The sequence below is a fragment of the Lagopus muta genome, chromosome 13 (assembly GCF_023343835.1).
Source record: "Lagopus muta isolate bLagMut1 chromosome 13, bLagMut1 primary, whole genome shotgun sequence".
In the NCBI taxonomy this organism is placed as follows: domain Eukaryota; kingdom Metazoa; phylum Chordata; class Aves; order Galliformes; family Phasianidae; genus Lagopus; species Lagopus muta.
The window spans coordinates 11,552,138-11,568,632 of NC_064445.1; the positions used below are offsets into that span (position 1 = coordinate 11,552,138).

The 16,495-nt window shown below is 45.0% G+C and overlaps 1 protein-coding gene across 5 annotated transcripts in view; it reads left to right on the forward strand.

Annotated features, from left to right (window-relative positions):
* The window catches only part of ARHGEF9 (Cdc42 guanine nucleotide exchange factor 9), a 193,271-nt gene that overhangs the window by 34,698 nt on the left and 142,078 nt on the right, over positions 1 to 16,495 (forward strand). The gene's annotated exons all lie outside the window — the stretch shown is intronic.

The window sequence follows — 16,495 nt, forward strand, 5'->3', positions numbered from 1 at the left end:
ACAAGTGTGTAGTCTGTGCTGAACTCCAGGTCATCCCTAAACCCATCTGCATCCATTTTGCATGAGTGGTCTGTGCTTTGAACTCATTCCCTGGTGACTGTGATGGAACAGAAGTGCAAAACACACTTTGGGATTCCTAGTAGCAGAACTGAACAGAGCTTTGGTTGTTTTGTCATGCTTTATAAATAACATTTAATGGTGCTGTGTTCTGTGCAGAGCAGTGGTGGGGGACCATAAGCTTTGGTTAGTTGGGTCTTACTCTAGCAGTTTCTCAACCACACCTGGAGACAAACAGGTTTTTAGTGAGCAGGAATCCTTAGAGGAAGGAGGAGCTTGATGTGAAAAAACACTGAGCTTGGAGTGGTGAGTTTCTCTTCTAGATAGCATGAGAGATTTCAAGTGCCAGACTTACAAGAAGTTCTCAGCTGTTTCAAGGTTACGTGTAAGCCTATATTAAGAATCTTCCAGTACATGATGGTCTTTATAGTGTAGTTAAACCTTGGGAAGTTTTCTGTGCAACTGCAGATGGTAGGTGCTGCATCCTACATGGTATTAAATGCGAGTGGAGTGGTGACTGTACATAATCACCTCTTCTGTAGTGCAGATTAAGCTCTCCTCTTAAATACCAGCTTGGAATGGATTCTTTTTCCTATTGCTCTGTAGTTCTATGGATTTCTGTGCTTCAACTCATTACTCAGTTCTGTCACTGTGCTTCACTTTAGGATATGGTTTACACAAAAGAGGCTCTAATATAAACTCAATTTGCGTTGCAATGCTGAAACCTTAATAACATTTTGGTTGGCAGCTCTGTGTGGTTTGCCCTTCCCCAGTGCACTATGTTCTTAATAAACCAAAGTCTGTGGTAGGTGTAGCATAAAAAATCTCTGAGTAAATATTGGAATAAGTGCTCCTGTAGTGCTTCCTAAGCTCTGGCTGCATTTGTGATTCAAGGCCACTGCAGTGCTGCCAGTATGTAGCTGTAAAGGAGCTAAATTTGGGAGGGAGAGGTGAAAGCACAATCATAGATTCAAAACCTCTTCTAAGATGTGATTCTTAGATGCATTATCCACACAAAAGTGCACACTGTGTAGGGGAGCACATCTGGAAACTCGCTGGAAGTTGAAGGGGAAATGGTTATGGTGCGTTATGGTTACAGACCTCATGCAGTCCTGTAAGACACAAGGTCTGAAACGCTTCACTGTGTCACTGACCCAGCCAAGGGCTGTTCCCTTTCAGGGCTATTCTCCTTCAGCTTCTGTGGAGATCTACATCATGGAGGTCGCAGGGCTATCCTGCTCCTGCGCTGCTGTAAGCTGAGTGCAACACAGTGCTGTGTCCTGAGCTGATGATTTGCTTCTGACTCTCCAGCAGGGTGATCTGGGACTATCCCCACAGCTCATTTCCCCCATCTTTTCCAGTCAGATTATAATTGTGTATTTTGGTGGAGATGTATCTGCACTGTGCTAGTATTTGAGGAATGAGGAGTGTAATGTTCATAGGGTAAGAAGCTGCATAGGAACATGGGTGTTATCCCAGAGAAATCACACAGCCTGCATTGAACTTCTCAATGAATCAGGAAAAACGTCGTCTCTTAATGGACTATGAAGAATATTGATATTAATCTCCCTAATAAATCTCTTTCTATGTCTAATATGTAAGGAAATATATTACCCTGTTGTCTCAAAACCTTGAGAGATCAGTCTTATCTGAATAAAAATTTAATGTTAGCTCAATTTGGTGTGATGGGGTCAGTGGTTGCTCTCTTACGCAACTGGAGTAATAGATGAAATCATAGCTAATTGCACTGTGGCGTTTGTCAGCATTAAACACTGTTTACCACCACAAACACCAAGACACCCACAACAGCAGAGTGCATTGCAGTGTCCTTTGAAGGATATGGGAAGCTGCAGAGCCCAGAATGTGAGAGCCAGCATGAAGGGAAGCATTGCCTTATCAGGGAGATATTCTACAGCCTGCAGTTCTTGGGGACTGCCTTTGGAAGGGTCTTTTGGCATGGCCTTGGACAACTCTTGTCCTCAACAGGGGATGTAACTGGTGCAGAATGTAGAGAGCTGCTGCAGGCCCCGTCGCTTCCCAGATATGGACCTCTGTTGTGTAAATCTGCATGCTAATGAAGCATGGCCTTTTGCCATTCTGTTTGTCTGCTATTGCTTTGTGTGGTAGTGTCAAATTTAGGTGTCTCCTCAGTGATGTTACATGTGATTTGGTAAATGAAAGAGAGGAAAACAAAAAATATTTGCTGCAAGCCAAAAAAGACCTGATGCCAAGCACAGCTGGAGTGGGATGCCTGAGAAGCAGATTGCTCCAGGAAAGATGAGTCAGTACTGAATGATTCCCCTTTGCACTCCTCCTCACGCAAGAACTTAACATATCTAAAAGCAGAAGTGCCTCCACTATTGTTCTTTGTATGATGGGTGCTCCTCAGTTCTGTCTCTTGACATGCTTCTAAATTTTTAGGTGACTTCAACCTTGCCTAAAGAAACAAGTAAGTCTCCCTGGAGCCAGGCAGAAATTGTTAACCGTCTTTTAGAGGAAGTTTGCTATGCTGTAGGGTTCTCAGTCTTGCTCTGATGTCTAGATGTGGGAGAGTTTGACCTATCATTCAATCAGTGTCAGCACAGTGCTGGTGAAGGGGTGAACTGTGAGCAGCATGTTGCCAGGCAGTGATAGTGGTGCTGTGCTGTGGTTGCCCTTTGTGTGGACTGCAGTTGGATGATAGTCTCGACTGGCTCTAGAAAGTCTTTTTCTCAAGACTTTACTGTAGCTGTGATGCCTTCAGGTGTCACAGCAATGCTGTTTGCTTTCTTGGAATTGCACAGGGTAACTCTGAAAGAAGCTGTTCTGTGGGACTCCTCCTGTTTGTGATGCCTCCCAGCTGTTCAGACACCGGCCACTGCTGGCTGCAGACAGGGCTGGGCTCAGCAAGGTGAGGTTTCCAGCTCCACAGCAATTCCATGAAATTGTGAAGAAGCTCATGCAGTCTTTTGCAAATGCATATGGTTTTTTTGGTTTCTCTCAGGCCTACTGAACAGTATGCTGTCAGGTGTTTTCCACTGTGTGGTGCTTTCTTTGTAATTCCCTGTGCTGAAATACAGCACAGTTAGACTGCCACCACCAAAAGCAAGACTGCCCGGATGCAGTGTTATGGTGCAGTGTAAGGGTGATGTTTTCTAAATCTTCTCCCACCTCTGGCTCAGTGATTTGGGGTGAGAAGGGGAGGGAGAGCTACCCCACTCTCATCTCTGTCTCTTTACTGCAATGGGGTTTCATCAGGGATCAAGCCATCCGTGTTCCTGCCTTATGGGTTTATCCGTGTGACTCCACTAGAGCCAACGGGTATGTAAAGTGACATGCCTCAAACCCTCGTAGTGCTGGGCACAGGGGTGGAGGAGGGAGAACAAGTGCAGTGTCTGAACACCAAGGAGCGACGATCCTGCCCAAATGTGAAGCCTGCACTCAGGCAACGCAGGAGCAGGGCAAGGCTTTGGCTGAGTGTGAAGTAAGACCCCAAAGGGGCAGTGCTGTACATCATGAAAATGAGCTGTGCAGGTCAGGAAGCTGTTCAGCCCCACCTGCACAGCATTTGCAGAGTTGTTCTGGGAATGCACTGAGGTACTGCTTTCCCCGGTAGTTGTGGAATGGCTATAAGATCTGCTGACCAGTAGATCAGTTTGTGTGCACGCTTTAGTTCCTTGCGTTCCTTATTAGCACCATCATCTTCTCTTCTAAGGTACCTTACTTTGATTTTTAACACTCGACAAACACCAGATATTCCTCCAGAGAGGTCTGTGATTACAGCTTAGCTTTGACAGCTGAGAGCCGTCCAACTGACAATCTGAAATGCTGCTATTTTGAGCTCTGCTGTTGTTCTCAACTGCCAGCGGTAAGTTTGCGTTTCCTGTGGATGGGATTTGGGATTGATGTGGGTTGTTACAAATCAGGTCCTTGGTAGATCGGGCCGTGCTGAAGATTGCGTTGTGTGAAATGGTTGTCTGCCTTTGTGAGTTTGGGTTTTTTTTGCTGTTTTGATACTCTTTCAGACAAAACAGAGCAGAATTAAACCCCCACATCCCAGACAGTCATTACTAAAGAATTTGGTTTGTTTTACTGAAGCATTTTACAGGCCCTTCTGCAGAAAGATATATTTCTTTCCCACCATTTTCTTCTTTCTTGTTGGCCTCAGAATAAAGGCAAACTGAACTTTACAAGCACTTTTTGGGAGTCAGACGTTTTCCAGCTATTATTTTGCAAACTATTAGAGCGGCAGATCATGAGGTGGGAACCTAGTTATGCAAACAAAGTGGCCACGTCACTTCTGGCCAAAAATAGCTTCAGTACATGTGCAGTAAGGTGGAAACGAAAGCCCTTGGTGTACGTGGAGCGAACAGTGATGGGAGGGAGGCGAGAGGGGAAGCTGCAGCTTTTTGTTTAGAGCCTCTCAGGAGACGTTTAGAGAAAGTGTGTTTTCCAGAGAGGAGCAGAGTATTACTGCTCACAGTTTCAGTGGGTTGGGAGTTACTGCCTTTCTTACACAGAAAGAGAACTCGGGTTTTGTGAGATGACACTTTGTTCCCAGAGGTGCTAATCATTTTTAATATCCACACAGAGCACGTAGAAATACTGGAGCATAGTTCAAAATCATGCCTGTCTGCTCCTTACTATTGGAGGCACTCACATCTCAGAGTGGAACTTTCCTTTGCCACTGAAATCTGTTTCCATTTCAGCCTCATCAATGCAATGCCCCGAACAATTTTGTGACCACCCTCCTAGCTATTAGCTGTGTGAACTCCCACTGTCTTTTAATTTTACTGAGCATTTACAGCACGGATATGGTCTGTCATCCTTTTATATGTTACATGGTACCTTTCGCCAGGCTTAAAATAACCTTTTTTTCTTCATCCTGTAGTATTACTACACTCTCCCTTTGCAGTGATGTGTTTTATTGCTGTATCTGGCTGTTAGGAAATCACATAGCATTTCTTGCCAAATAAAGATACAGTTTTGAGTAAATAAAGGAGATAAAATAGTAACTCCGGTATGGAAAAATCTGCCTGCCTGCCAGTGTGTAGATGTAGTTTCCATTGAAATCTTTTTTTTTTTTTTTCTTTTTTTAATGAAGACTTGCAATTTCTTATCTTTCAGTACTTCTCTGTATGAGTGAAAAGGGGCCTATAAAGTTGAGCAAATGCTTGCCAGCTCCTGTAATGAGAGAGGCAGCTCCTCAGTACTGTTTACTACCTATTCCTCACAGACTTATTTTGGGTCTCAAATGGAAATTATTTCTGCACTCATCCAGAATTGTGAGTGCTTACCAGAATATCTTCTTTAATGTGATCAAATAGGAGTTCTGTATTTCTGTTCTGGTTCTTTCCAAAGCTACGTATAAATGTTTTCTCTTGAAGATATTCCCAAATGGAGATTTTTATTGTTTGGGTCCCCCACCCCCAATTTTGTCATGTTTTGTGCACGTGTCTAAGAAACAGAGGCTTAGGTAACAAAATGAACCTTTCAGGTGTTAAGATAATTTGCCTCATCCAGACCTGAGTGTTCTTCAATCAGGATGCCTGTGTGTGTTGCTGTTCAGGCTGTGCCAGGTGAATGTTGTGGTGTTCTGAAGTAGCACATCCCAGGTGAAAACTGGCACAAATATACAGAAAGGGGATGTTAGCACTGATTTATTGGCTTGTCAATTAAATGAGAGCACTAGGATTGTCAGTGCATGTCTGAGAGGTTAAGTATTGTGGTGACAGCAAAATATCAGCTTCTTGAATGTAACCGCTCTTTCCTATACATTTATGTTTAATTAAAATATTCGTACATCCTGCACTCTTCAACATTAATTCGGAGATTTATTTTGAACCATTGCCAGGGGAGTACATTGTTATGGCATCCTCTTTCCACATCTATTAGCAGGAAGAGGATAATTGAGGAAATCTCACACAGATTTAATTGGGGACTGAGGGCAGGAGCAGGGAGGGGGAGAAACACAACACAAAAGTAGGTCAGAAGTTTGGCGGTGGATAACTCTTACTTGACACTGAGAAATCGAGCGGAGCGGTGCTGTTGCAGGCAGCCAGGGTCCTGCTGCAGATCTGGGGTTAACTGAGTAATTGGTAGTGGTGTGAGAGGAGCTGCCTGCCATGTAGCTTATATAACGTGCTGCATGGAGGCTGGTGTGGGTCCGGGCTGTTTCTGTGGCTTGGAGCGTGGTGCAGCCGCTCTGCTGGAGTTGCAAGGGCAAGCAGCGATCCCCTGCAGCTTTGCACAAAATGGGTAAGGAAACGGGGGTGGCTGTGAACAGCACAGCCTGGATTTGAGGCAGGATTTGTGCAATTTTAGGATCTGGTCAGGAAGGCAGGCATCACACTCCATTTTGCAGCTGCCTGTGGTGTGCTGGGTGCAGCATCCTGGCAAGGGTGAGAGCCTCAGGCTGCACGGAGAAATGTGTGCTCCCTTCACCCCCCAGCAGCCCCTTTGCTTGTGCTATGAAGGCGCAGCTCATGTGTGAGGCAGCAATGCCCCTGCAACCTCTCAGGTACATTCAGGGTCTTCCTATTATTTCATTATTTGCCTTTTTTGCCTGATGCAAACACGTAGCACTGTTCTGCAGATCTGCATTAGGAGCTCCTTTTGCTGATGCTTTTGCTATCTAGCTAGATCTGCATGCCTTCTATGCTGAACTCTGGATGTACAATGCAGATGCATCAGCAGGCCGCATTCAAAAACCTGCAGTCTTTTTGTCAGGGCTCTGAAAATGCGCAGAATTTCTTTGGGTCACTGCCCTGTTTCCTGGACCATGATCTGGTGGCTCATCTATTGAGTTTTTAGACTCACAGGTCAAGCTTGCAGTGTAAGCTTTGGATCTATACTTTGGTTGGACTTTCTGTTATGTGCCTGGAGAGTCCCAGAGCAAATGATATAGCCATGAGATAATGAGCAGATAGTCATGGTCAACTGTGCTATTTTTGCATATCATCTTTCTGACTCAATGTGATGCTGGAAGACTCCTAGGTTTGTTGTCCTCCAGTGTTCCTTCTCTCTAAGGGACAGCATAGCAGCATCCATGCAGCAATGGGAGACTGTGTTGGTGCTTCAGGTGTAGATCACTGTGGATATCAAATGTTTAATTTGTTTTTATACTGCTGGGATTGCAGTCCTTGGTGTGGTTTTATCCCTTCTTGGGAATTTTTGTGATTCATGAGGAGTGTGGCACTGTGGCATTGGGAAGGTGATGCGGTGTGCACCTGGGATTGCTGTGCTTGGAGATGAGGCAGAAGAGGCAGCCACAGGATGGGCTGCCTGGGAGGGGTGAATGGACACCTCATTCCAGTGCAGGACCAGGTGTGCTTCTCTCATGGTCTCCCAGAACCTGAGCTGGGTAAAGCTTGCAGCTGGTACCTTTTGCAGCCAGCTGACTGCTGCAAGCCTGATGGATTAGCTCCAAGCTGGGAGCAAAGCAGCTGGAGCAAGAGATGCCTGTGCTGTGTTTGTTGCTGAATATACCTTGTGGCCCTTCGTTGGGACCAAGCCTGTTGTTCTGAGCTTGTGCAAACAGTAAGAAGCAGTGTTTGCCCTGAAGAACTCCCAATGCAAACACAGGCAGATGCTTTTGAATAGACAAAGTAGGAGCAGAGAAGGGCTTTAATTACAGATTCTGCTGTTGAATATTTTTACCAGGTTTCCTGAACGTCTCTACCACCAGCATTGCCAACCCGAAGCATCAACAAATATGATTTTGACTTAGGAAGAAATGTAATTAAGAAATGTAAACACACAGAAAAGGGTGGAGGCTATTTGCCTCTGCTTTTTGAGCCTTGAGGGAGCCTCTTCTTGAGCTTTTTCATCTGGTTACCCAGAGCAGAAGCTTGTATTAGAAAAAAAGGAAAATAATTCTCATGACAGCAGCAGGTCATGCACTGTTTCTCAGGCCATAATACAGAGCAAACCCCTGCCTGCCACTCTGGGGCTTTTGCTGCTGTACTTTCTTGCCAAGGTGTTTGGGGTTTGTTGTCACTGCCCTCTGTCGAAGAGTTGCCCTGTGGGTGCTGTTGCTGTGGTTAACTCGTGTATTTTCTCTGGGATGAATCTTTCTTTCCAGCTACCAGTTGTAAAGCCCACGGGGGTTGCAGATGCGTTGGCTTCTGCGGGAACAGAATGTACAAAAAATAGAGTCCTCAAGGACGTGACTTTGTGTGCTACCGTGGCTGATGTCAGAGGATGGAAAGGTCTTGTTTTCTCCGGAAATCTTTATTCTTAATGCGCATTCAAGAAAGAGAAAGGCAAAAAAGTGTGTTCTGCTAAACCTAAGTTAAGAAGCCTGTTCAATTTTTAAACAGTTACATAAAACCATCAAAGTCTGACAGCAGAGAGATGCAAGTTTGTGCAAAAGAGAAAAGAGGAAAAAAAAGCTGAAATGCAGTGTTAAAGTTAATTCCCCCAGGCTTACACCTAAAAGAGCCTTAACTCATAGATGAACCCGTTCCTGATCTTTTCTGTTCTTGTTTTTGTTCTCCCCTTCCCTGGCAAAGGTCTTCGTGCTGATGAACTCTTGGCTGACTGGGTTGTCTTATTTGAGCACTCTGCTGCTTTTGCTAAACTAGCTGTGGGCCCAAGTGAGCATTCCTGCACTGCCTTTGGGGAGACAAATTTATGGACATAATGGAAGTAGGGCTCGTCTGAAATTTGGACGTGTGCTTCTGCTCCTCCACAGCCAGTGTGAAGATCCCCGTTAGCTACCACAAAGGTTAACTGAGCAATTCCTCAGCACCCCCTGACCATTTTTCTCCAGATGCTTCACCAATAGCCAGTCAGGAGCTGAGCAGCACATCCTTGTTAGACAAGAGATCTTCCAGAAGGGCTTGTGCTGCATGATCACTCCTGGGGATAATGCATAGAGAAAGCTGTTCCAGGTCTGTATGAGTAATGTTAATCTATTTATATCTACTACCTAGATACTGGAAATCCATTATATCTGGTTCTGTCTAGACACGATCAAGGACGTACTCCCATTATTTTTTGATAGCATTAATATTCAATCGAGCCTTTGTCCTAAAACATATTCTGAAAGCTGTAGTTATTGAGGAAATTCATGAGGAATAAAAAGAAGTTGTTCCCTGACAAAAAGGATGTCACATCCAGAAGTACACATGGAAAGTAGCAGGCACATCTGCTGTCCTAGCGCTTTCCTCCCAGCACCACAGCAGCTCTGAGCTCTCATTCCTGTGTGGCTGAATGGGCAAATGAAACTGAGAAAGGCATGTGATGTCCAGGTGCTGGGGGCAGCTGTGGTGAAACTGGACTAACTGCTCTTGGCTTCCTGGCCTCTGCCTATGTTACTGTCCTTTTTCTTCGCTTCCTAGTGTTGTATTCAATATAAAGTACCTAGCTTCGGTTAATTGTAGCTACTTGCTTTTATCACGTCTGCTGCAAAGAAGATATTTAAGATTAAAATTGCTACCACGTCTGTCATGAACACAGTAATTACTCCGATTAAGTCTTCAGAAAATCCTAGTGCAAGGGTGCTTGATTGGTAGCTGGGAGCCCTGGTTTGCTGCTCTTGGGAGTGTGGAGAGAAAGTGGGAGTTGAGATGCGTTTAGTGAATTTTGCTCACGTGGGGAAGATTTTTGTTGGGAATGGATGTATCTTTTTTTTCCATGCATAGCAAGGCTTTGTTCCACAAAAGAGATTCCTAAAGAAAATATCTGAATGGAAAAAAGTGAGGAAAATTCTGGTTTACGTAAGTCTGGCCTTTAAAAAATGAGTGGAATTTGAGCCTTTGAAGTGCTCTCGTGCACACATACATTACACCATTTCCTTCCTGTGCCTGAGAAGTGCCTGAACCTCCCCTAAGCTCAGTGCAGGCCACAGGTTTTTACTTTAGGGTCCCTGACTCATATCACTGTGCGTCCCACAGCACTCTCTCTGGCCTTAGAGTCTGACAAAAAAAAAGCCTGTTTTCAACAGGTCCAGAGCACAAAAGTTTCTGTACTCTGTGTCCATCTGAAGAGCTACCCCTGTGTCCATGTGGCAGGGCCCCATTGGGACTGCTGGGTTGGCAGGACTTTGCTACTGCTCTCAGTGCTGAGAAGTTCACTGTGTAAAGGTTGTTTTTGTTTGTTTGTTTTTTTGCCTTGTCACAGGTGGCAGAATCTTCTTTTCATTGTGTCTGTTAAAGAGCTGCCACCTGGCACTGCCACATGGCATTGCCGAGGTTGTTGTGGTTCAGGGATAAGTGCTTGCTCTCGTTAACAGTGGGGTTTTGGGGACGACAGGTGCTGTACGAGTAAAAGTAATTGTCATCAGAACTATTGCAAAACATTTCTGCTTGCACAGCCTCGGGTAAAGGACTAATAATGGAGTTGGGTCACAAGAGAGCTGGTTCTTGTATAACCAAATCCAGTGCTGTTTGTATGACAGATGAAACAGAAATATTTGGCTTGCTTGGTCATGGCATAGTTGCTGTTTATTCCAAAATGATGTGACAGAGAGGAAAAGAAACAGTTGCAAATGCTCTGCTCAGCACTGGGTGCAGTTGGACCTGAGGATGACTTCAGCTAGGTGTTGTCTGACCAGAGAAAACAGGCAGACTGACCTGCTTTGGTGCATCCCTCCTGCTGGCACTCTGAATCTCCCAGGCACTGCAGACGCCTTTTGCAAATGAGCAGCACAGGAGTTTTGATGAAACAACTGTCAACAGTCAAAGTGTGAAAAGCCGGTGACATGCTGTGCACACAGTGTCTTCTGGTGTCTGCCTGGTCCGGGATGCCACACCTTCCCCATGGGATGGTGAAGCACCAATTTCCTCAACAGTGCAGGCACTCAGAAGTGACCTTTCAGTTTAAGCCGAGATATGTAAGCTGGACTTGGTAGAAACTTTAAAGAAGGGTGTGAGAAAGCCTTGCCTGTGCGCAAGCAGCCAGCAAAGTGATGCTTTTAAACTTAGCAGTGTTTTCCAGTATCCCTCAACCTCAATTGCAGACAGCGTTTTGTTTGCCCTTGTTGGTCTCGATGTTTCTATCCACCTTTCTTAGTCTGAACCCAGTTTTGTATTGGGTCTGAGCAGCACTCCCAGAGTCTGTCCTTTCTGCCTGATCCAGGCCTCCCAGTGCTAGGGCTGGATCCTGGTGTCTTGGTGAAGCATTACAGCTTGTCAGGTGAGCTATCTTTGCTTTGGATGTGAGAAATCTGGCACAGCTCCACTTTGTTCCTGAGGTTTCGAAGTAGCATGCCCAAAATAGGAACACCACACAGGGTGGTCTCCATTAAGAACTTCTTCCAACAGGCAGCTCTCATCTTAGGTTAAGGATTCAGTATGATTTAGTTGAACTGGGAGATCGTTGCTGTGAGCTCAGTGCTCAGCCTTGTCGTGATGCCATAGCAAGGAGCTCGCGCTCCTTGTGTGTTGCTGGTGAGAAGTTTTCCCTGTTAAGGGGCAGGAATTGCTGTTTCTCTGCTCCCAGCCGAGAGGCAAGGAAGGCAGCACAGGCAGGGAGAAGCATGCCAGGATCAGAGGGGGCTCCCAGCTGCTTCAGGAGTAGGAGATTACAGCATATTAGAACCTCTGGTGTGCTCAGCAGTGGAAGGACAAACTGAAAGTCCCAGTGGGACCAGTCTCTCACAGTTCACCTTGTTTCTGAGATTTTTGTCAACTCTGTCTGGCTTACAGGTAGCGTGGGTCCCTCAATCCTATCTTTGCCTTTTAAGATGCTGTTCTGAAAGCCAAGCTACATTTGTGATTCCTGTGTGGTTCTAGAGCTGAATTTTTGTTTTAATTGGTCTGTTTGTCTAATTAGACCAGACTAATTAGTCACTAGTTTCTGGAGCATCTAGAAAGAGTGGTTATCTCACCTCCTCTGGGCTGTGTCTGCAGCTCTCAGGCCCTGGCTAGACTGCTGTGGTTCTGCCACACACACTTCTACCTTCTTTGAAATGCTCTCTGAATTCTGCCTTTGCACTGTTCTCTTCCTTTCCATCTGTTTCTTCTTTTCCATTAAAAATGAAAAGGGGGAGGAAAAGTCCTTCATGGCCTAAAGGGGTTCCCTGATCTCTGGTAATTGTCAAAGTGTCAGCAATTGCAGGAAAGCTCTAAATAAAATCCTTTGTCCTGCTTTCCTGGCATGGCTCAGCTCATCTGTTTTGTCACCTGAACTCACCAGCATCCATCAGTCAGAGGATAGAGATTTGCATAATTAGTGTTTTTCAGGTACCTTCTGAAATGCAGAAGGGGAAGGTACTTGTATACATCTCTTATCTAGTGAGGTGCTGACAAAGACGTATCCATGGAGACATCCATTATAAGGCACTGTTCTGAAACTGGTTCTTTCCAATGCCTGTTAAATGCCAAAGGGTTTTCTTAAGCATAATTTATACTATTCCTTTGCTACATTCCTAAACAAAAATAGTTATGCCTGAATATGATGAGAACCATCACATAAATAAAAAAAGCTTTGCAAGCTCTTGTTAAGGACAAGGTGAAAGAGTGAAATGAAAGTTTTGTTTTGCTTTTCCTTAAGGTATTCTGACTGTTTTGACACTGAGAACTACTGCTTGGATGCTGGTACAGAAAGCTGGAGCCTGCCTGGCCAGAGGTGCTCAGCATCACCAACATCTGGGACATCCCCAGCATCCAGAAACTCACTTTGTCTGGGTGCCTTAGCAGTCATGGAAATTTTTTCCCTGAGGAGGGGACACCTAAATGTCTGCAAGAGGCTTCCGTGAGCTCTTCCCCAGGGCATGGCGTGGTGCAGTGTGGCTGTGTTCTGGCTGCAGTCTCTGGCTCCTGGGCTTTGCTGGCCTATGAGAAATGACAGAGTTCAGGTGGAGAGGCAGTAATCCTCTTGTGTTTGTCCAGATATCCGTATCAAATTTAGTTGGGGTTTTGGAGACAGGCAATCATGTCAGTGTTGCAGTGCATGAATTTTCTTCCAAAATGTCCTCTCTATCCTCCCCTCTCTGCTATTGCTCTGTAGCAGCACTTGGCACTTTCACAGCCCACCTCTTCAAGTCCAGTCTCTCGTGCTCTGACAACATGCCCAGCATTTGTCCATAATCGTTATCTCTTGTTATAGTAATGAAACAAGAAAAAAGTTAGATGACTAACTATACCTTTTTTCTTTCCGTTTCTTTCCTGTTTTCTTGCCGTTGAGTGGTAAAAACAGTAGTTCTGCAGAATCCAGTATATCTGACTTGATTATTTACAGATAGAAACTGTTGGGATTTATTTTTGAGTTCAGCTAATGGATAGGAAAAACTACAAAACACTAGAAATCAGGCTGAACTAACGATTAAGGTATGTACACACTCCTTCCCTGATCTATTTCTGTATCCACATGAATACCCTCAGCCTTGTGTTCATTAAAAAATAAATATCAATCTCTAAAGCAGGAGGATTCTCCCAAAGGGAAGTCTGTACCATAGTTTAAACTGCTGACATTTACAATTCGCACTGTGTTGGTTAGTCATGTAAGTCATCTAATTAGAGAGCACACTCTTGTGACATGGTTTGAAGGCTTTGGCACAGGGTTAGGAGGCTAGAGACTTGCTGCCGGCTGCTTGGGCAAGGCAAAGGCAACCCCGTCACCCCTCTGCACCTTGCCTTCTATACTGTTGCTGCAGAATTCCCTGTGCCCTCGGATCTGCTGGGAGTAGTGGTTGGAAGTTTTCAGCAGAGGCATAAGGAAGGTGGGATTGATTGCTCATTGCAGAGTTGCAGCATCTTAGAATTTGCACAGAAGAGCAAGCCTCTTTTGCTTGCGTTTGAAGTGAAGTAAGGTTCTTCACTTAGATGTTCAGAACACCACTAGTTAAGCTGATTTGGGAATTAGTCTCATCTTGAAGAGAAGTGAAGCCTAAAGCTTTGTCTTTCTCTGCCATCCAGGTGTTGTCTGTATAGTGATCTTTGGGATTGCCGGGCAGCCCTCAGGCTGTGGAAACCTGCTGAGCCCTAACAACAGAGCAAAGGCGTCTGGGATGTATTAGTTAAAGCAGTGGTTTCTGAGCTGTGCTTTGTGTGCTGCTCTGAATGAGTCTCTAAAGAATAACCTAGAGAAGCGACTCTAATAACTGACAGCTTAAATTCATCCTTGAGTGATCTATTACCCCTTGCTGTTCTCCCTAGAAATTTGTTAGTGCTCTACAAGCCAATTTGGCTGGATACCACCAGGTTAGGTGCTGTAAGTGACCTGAGTGCTCAGGCATGGCCATTATGGAACACTCCATCAGCTCTAACAATCTGGACAAAATGAAATGAGCAGCTGCACTCCTCTGGCAATGCTGAGCTTTGGGGAGAATTTCACCAGGATCAGGGAAGAGACAACTCCAGTACCTTCTGTGGGGGTGTTGAATAAAGCGCTGGATATGGAATTAGTATCTGAACCAATATTTTTTGTAATGCAAAGAAGAGGAAAAAACATGGCTGTTCAGGAAAAGCAATAAAGATTTGAGCATCTCGAGGCATTTGAAAGGAACTGGCTTCTCTTTTCTGACAGATGTCTTTCAGCGCGTACTGGAGACATCAGTTTCTGTTATCTGAGCTATCTGAATATTCAAGTTGCTGTGGATAATGCAAACTTCAGGAGAAAAACAAAAATACGAAAACAACGCCTCTGTGCCAGCAGCTCTCAGTCTGACATCAGCATTTAACTGACACTTTGTTTGGATACTAGGAAGGCTTGCAAGGGGAGGGAGAGGGCTGGTGAAGCCAGGTTGGTGCTGAGCAGGAATTATGAAAGCTCAGAACTGCAGGCTCCCAGTTCTGTAAATAGTCTGATACAAATCTTGATGGGGAGCTCCCTCTGTGCAAAAAAAAAAAAAAAGTTGTCTTCTCCACTGTCATCTCTGTTCTGTTTGTTCCCTTTCCTGCTCCTGCAGATGCTGTGGCTGCGAGGTCTTTGATGTGCAGATATGGTGACGCAAGTTTTGTTCCCTGAGAGCCCAGATAGTTTTGGAATAGTGTGAATATTCAGGGCTCCAATTTGTGCACAGTGTAGCAAAGGGAGAAGAGAGCAGCTGAGGGCGTTGGAGCAGGCAGGAGGAATCGGGTTTGTGTGTTTGAGGGAAAGCAGCACAGTATCGCTGGAAGGATCCCTTTAGGTCAGTCCCTTGCTGCTCTTGCTGCCCCAACGTTCTCTGGTCACAGTAGTTCTTTAGTGGCATGGAGAAAGGACATTTAGTGGTTTCCCCATCCCTGCAGCACTGCGAGACTGAGCCAGTCCTCACCACCTACCACCAAAATTATAACATTGGTGGCACAGACTGCATCCTTGTTTTGAAAGGAAATAAAAGGAAACCATGTGCTTTGGGCTCTTTTTCAGTAAACTGGCCCTTAGAGCTGGAGCTGCTGGGGTTGCGTTTGGCTTGGGTTTCTCAGCCCCTTGTCCCTCTGCCTCAGTTTTGCTTGTGTTGGGATGTGCTGGTTGTTGGTGCATGACACAACCCCAAGTGCCAGCAAAAGGCTCGAGCAACTACACTGAGGTCACAGTATTGAGGCAAAGAGTTACTGAGCATCTGTGGTTTTGCTTGAGGCCCAGTGATATTTATTATTAGAGAAATGTGTCAGGGATAGGTGTAATCATATGATATTTGCACTGGAAAGAGAACCTATTGTTTTCTTGCGGATCTGGTTGTAGAAGTGTAAGATGTCAGATTTTTAAATCCTGAATGCTACCTGTTTTCTGACCGTGTTGCTCCCAGAGGACTGTCAGTGGTGTGGGCTGTGTGAATGCTCCTTGCCCAGGTCTCATGGAACTGAAGAACTCCAGTGGTACAGACAAGGGATCTTCCTGCACTTCCCTGCTCTGCTCTCAGATAACATCTGTCTCTCATCAGCTAAGCAGTGTAGAATTCGGTTTTTAACATTTGTGGTTAATAGTAATTTATAACCTGTTTTCTCTCTTCTGGCAGCATGCTTTTGTTTCTGATTTGAAATTATGCTAATAATCTCTCAGGATCTTAGGTAATTTAAGGAATCTGTATGTGTGTATGTGCCTGGTGGGAATATACAGTAGGTAGTTTCCCACATAAAGCAGGTTAAAGGCCTTTGTGAAAGCTGCAAATTTTCTTTGCCTTCAAAACAGGCTTCTAATCCAAAAATAGCTGCAAGCTGGTAGCTTGGCTTCTCCCTGTATATTAGCAGCAGATGCTGCTAATAAATGCAGAAGGTTGTCTGGAGGAGCAGCGCGCGCACAGGGCACCAGGCTACCTAGCTGGCTGCTGATCCAAAACAGACTGTCATCAAAGGATCGGATTTACATGTTCCTTGCAGAATTTCTATGCCTGCTCCCATTGCAAGGCAAATAATGGGCTGTCACTGCCATATTTGCTTTCAGCTGTCCAAATCAGTAAGGAAAAATTATATCTCAAGGAGCCATTTTTTTCTGCAACAGCTATTAGCTCTTATATCTGTTAAGGCAGACTTTCCTGGTCTTCATGTGGCGATTGTGTAGAAATTGGGGCAGGAAACAGCTTTTGAGTTTT